The sequence below is a fragment of the Marmota monax genome, unplaced genomic scaffold, assembly GCF_021218885.2.
Source record: "Marmota monax isolate L192 unplaced genomic scaffold, Marmota_monax_Labrador192_F-V1.1 WCK01_AAM20220418_F8-fsc00074, whole genome shotgun sequence".
Taxonomy (NCBI): Eukaryota; Metazoa; Chordata; class Mammalia; order Rodentia; family Sciuridae; genus Marmota; species Marmota monax.
The window spans coordinates 4,545,054-4,549,866 of record NW_026694232.1 but is presented as its reverse complement, the minus strand read 5'-3'; positions in this window follow the sequence as shown (position 1 = coordinate 4,549,866).

Here is a 4,813-nt window from a genome sequence, read left to right as displayed (position 1 = left end):
CATAGCCCCCATCTCTGGAAACCGCCATTCTGCTCTCAGTTTCCATAAGACCAATCAACTTTTTTAGATGAATGAGATTATGGGCTACTTATCTTTCTGTGCTTGACTTATGTCACTTAACAAATATCTTTCAGGTCCATCCATGGATAACAAAGGACAGGTTTCATGCTTTCTATGGCTAAATAGTATTTCATTGTGTTTATATATATATATGTGCCACATTTCCTTTATCCATTCCTGTGTTGATGGACAATTAAGTGGTCCCATATCCTAACAGTTGTGAATAGAGCTGCAATAAACATAAAAGTGCAGGTGTCTTTTTGACATGTTAATTCTTTTCCTTTGCAAGTAGAACCAGCAGTAGGGTTGCTGGATAGTATGGTAGTACTCTTTTTAGTTTTTGAGAAACCTCCATACTGTTCTCCATAATGGCTATGCTAATGAGACTCTGTGCTTCTAATAAGCTCCCAGAGGATGCTGGAGCGGCTGGTCTGTGAATCAAAGTTTGAGTAGCAAGAATTAAGAAGGCTTACAAAACAAACTCCTAAGAATCTCTGGTGAATAGTTACTTCAAACATACATTTTACTGTGAAGAATCCAAATTTTCTAGCAGAAACCCCAAAAAGTTAATGCTCAATTTTAGACCCAGAAAATATAAATACCTTTGGAACTGTTCCTTTAATCTGTGGAGTGTGTATTCTGTTTAACTTCCTACCTGAAGTGATCCAGGTTCAGTGAACTATAAATATAAGCTGTTTTCCCTTCCAGAGAGAAAATGAACCTGGTTGAAGAATGCCGTTATTAAGTTGCGTTCATTTATGGAGATGAAAACAGGAGACAGTGTGCGAATTAATAGAGGAAGAATGCAATTCCAAGAAGATAGAGGTAACTGTCATCCAGAAATTGATAGCTTGACCAATATAGCCTAAAATAACTACCAGGGAATTAAACTTCTATAAGAACTACTGTGCTAAGAATTACACAGGGGTTTAAAATTTAATCCTCAAATTGCAGTATGAATAAAGTATGCTTTCTGACATTGTATTTCTTATGAATAAGGCCCAGAGATGATTTCCAAGATCACTGATAATGGCAAAACCAGGACATCCATATTTCTGATTTCCAGATCTCTTTCTATTAAATCAATATGACTCTCCTATTATGGAGCTGGGGTCTTCTGAGAAACTGAGGCAGTGAGACCTCCCTCTTCAAACCCCAATTCTTGTGACCAAGTCAGAAGGATTTCAGACATGTCGCTCAGAGTAACCAGAATGGGTTTATTGAAGGGATAAGGAAAAGGAAAGAGGGACACTCTCAAGGGAGAGAGGGGGTCCTGTCAGAGAGGAGAGGAACACGTGCCTCTCCTGCACTCCAGTTTCATTGGGGGTCTCAGAGAAATTTCCAGAGAGCCACACTTAGTTTCATCTCTTAACTTTTGACTGACAGCAGGGTGACACCAGACTTTCAAGTCCCTACTGTCATGGCAACTCTAGGTTACCTTGGCCCATGGTAACCAGTTCTAATTGGATTTTTTAATTATCATTATTATTTTTAGTTGTAGATGGACACAATGCCTTTATTTATTTTTATTTGGTGCTGAGGATTGAACCTAGTGCCTCACACATGCTAGGCAAGCGCTCTACTGCTGAGCTACAACCCCAGCTCCACTAATTGGATTTTTAACTTTACATTCTTACTGACTTTATGGTTAGGAGAAACTACCCTTATCTCTCAGAGTTTCAGTGAGAAACTAATGTGACTCCATTTTTACAAATAAATAAATAACAGCAGCTTCTACCTCAAGGCCTGTCCTAAGGAAGGGGACGTGACCCTTGTCCTTGGAAAGACCCACAGAGCACTCCTAGGCACATACCCACCCTGCTGAGTTGTTCGTCTGTAAATAACAGGAGAGGTCTGTGGCTCCAGGTGTCCCTGACTCAGTCAGGCTAGGTGGGGACCCATAGCAACCCCCCTAGCAACCACCAATCAGCATGAGACAGGGAAAATGCATGGGATGCCAGATGATCCCCAAGTAGTTTATGGTGGTTGATAACATGTTGGGAAACCATGTAGTTTAGCATGTATACCCCTCGTGGCCTAAACCAATCAGTTCAAACGAACCCCCCTCTTGTTCTAGCCAATCACCCTTACCCAACTTGTTCCCGACAGTGAATGTGCTAATCAATGTTAAGAGTTGTTGTTTGATTTTCCCATGGTATGGAATGATTTGCTGTGTGATGTTGTGATGCATAGAGTATCCCCCCAAAACCTATAAAGTTCTCACTGAACAAAGGACCAGGACTCACTCCCTGGGACCACTGCATCAGGAACAGTTGTGAGTCCAGGCTCAAGCTTGCAAAAAAGATTCTTTTGTGATTGCATCAGATTCGGCTCCTGGAGGTCTATTAGAGTCCCACGAATCTGGCATAATATCAGTATCTGGTCACAAAAATCTCCTGTATTCTTTCCGTTGACATTACCTTGGGCCTATATTTCTCCTGCAGTGAACAGGTAGTTTGCTGCGGAATGTGACATATCCTATCCACTGAGGCTAGGCAGAGCTGCAGGTAAATTGTTTCTTGGCAAAGAAAGCATGTGGGGGTCAGCACAGTGGGCCCAATTTATAGAATTATCCTCTTAATATGGTGTTCCCACCATCCTCATCTGTCTATATTCCTTAAAACCTGCAAAACCCGCAAAAAGGAAGAAGAAAGAATCTCAATATAATTGGTCCAGACTTTCTTTTCATGGAGTAAGCATTCTCTATGGGGATTGTTATAAAAGCCTCCAAGGGTAACACTAGTCTTTTAGTGGAAATGGGATTGTAAAAAAAAAAAAAAATCTTATGTATCACAGAGGTCAGTGAACCATGGTTCATAAACAGATACATGGCATATTCATGCTATTAAAATTTCACAGAGCAGGAGGGAGGTGACTAGGGAAGGAAAAAAAATAACTAAAAAGTTTTCTGGGGGAGGTGAGTGGGCAAGAAGGGGAACAAGGTAATGAAAGGAAGATTGGAACATCACAGAGGGTGAAGTCAATCTCAGAACAAACACTGATTTCTTTCAGCATCTGCACAGACAATAGTGATAGCCACAGATTCTAGCATATGGAAGTTATCCATCACCAACCAAGGAAACAGCAACTCACAGGGTGGTAGATGACTCCATATTGAGGCAACTGTGTTAACCATTCATATGGCTGACAGGGCTAATGGGCAATTCTGCTGCCTTGAACACACTACTTATTCAGAGAAGAAAAATATAGGATGGAGGGAAGGGAGAGAAGGGAGGAAGAGAGGGAGGGAGAAAATCAATAGCATCCTTCCATTTACCCAGTGAAACCTGCACGTTGTCTGCAGTTCTCATTTAGAGTTCATCTGAATCAAGTATGTACCCAAACACCATGAATCACCCTCAGTACTGTACAAGAAAACAAAAGAGATTAACTAATTGGTAGTAATTGATCCCATATGGTAGAATGCACATCTCATGCAGCTTTTTAAAGTTTAGCTAAATATGAGCTGGTGTGGCTGACCATGACAGGAGGAGAGTGGAAAAGCCCTTGGATGGCTGAGGTGCTTTCTGGCAAAGAATCCTTCTAAAGAAGGAGGGACCCCACCATATGCCCACAGTCCATCCCATAGTGCCCCCATGCTGGAAAAAGATTGCTGAGTACAGGAGATCATCCGTCCTTCAGCTTATTCTCCTAATGAGGATTCTTAAAACAAAACAAAACATGATTAATCACAGATTCTGAGCAAAAGGGTTTTGTCTGGGGAGAGAAACTTGCAATTCAAACAGAAAGAGTTGTTCTACAGCCAGGCACAGTGGCTCAAGCATAGAATCCCAGAAACTCCAGAGGCTGAAAGAGGAGTATCATGAGTTAGAGGCCAGCCTCTGCAACTCAGCAAAATTCTGTCTCAAAACAAAAATTAAAAGGACTGGGGATATAACTTAGTTCTCAAGCACCCCTGGGTTCAGTCCATAGTCCTGAAAAATCAGCTGCTCTCTTAAAAATTGGTAGTTCAGGACAAGTGTTTTAGGATCCATCTGCAGGAGTATATGACACAGGGTAGGAAGAGGAGTTTAGCAGAACCCACAGGCTGATCCTGCCTCTTCAGGAGAACTGACGCATCTGGCATACAGCAAAGCATACCGGCTTCAAAACACCATGGTGTTAGCACAGCATTGTTTTGGCAGCTGCTGTGGAAAATGGTGTGAATAGTAACATTTGCAGCGGTGGCCAGGCCCTTTTGAATTGATTCGGAAGCAACAGACATCACCTGGGGAAGGCAGAGGTAGCACAACAGAAGAGAAGAGCATTTGCCCTGAGAGCCAGGCTTGTGGTGCGCAGGATGAATGAACCACCTCCCAGGACTTCCACAGGACAAATGGGAGACGCGTGGGGAATCTGGAGCTGCGGTCATAAAAGAGGCTGAACACATTATCCAGAATAGAGATGTGACTGTTCATCACCTCTCAGGTGGGGCTGCCCTGGCCATGGACAATGTGAATTATAGATAAAAATAAGATACGAATAATCTAGAATCTGTTTCAGGGGTGAATTTCCCATCTCTCCTGGGGTTATTGGTCATGAGCTGGAGTACATGTCTGGCTGATCCTGGTCTACACCTTTCATCATCCCAGCGTTACAGCATCCGCTCGCAGTCCTGGGTTTCTAAGCGGTACTCCTGCTGCAATGGACCAGCAATCTCTAGTGCAAAAGAGGCACAAGAAAAACACCAGCAAAAGCATGGGTAATCCTTCCTTCCTCCCATCCGACCCTCTCACCTTTCAAAAGAGGGCAC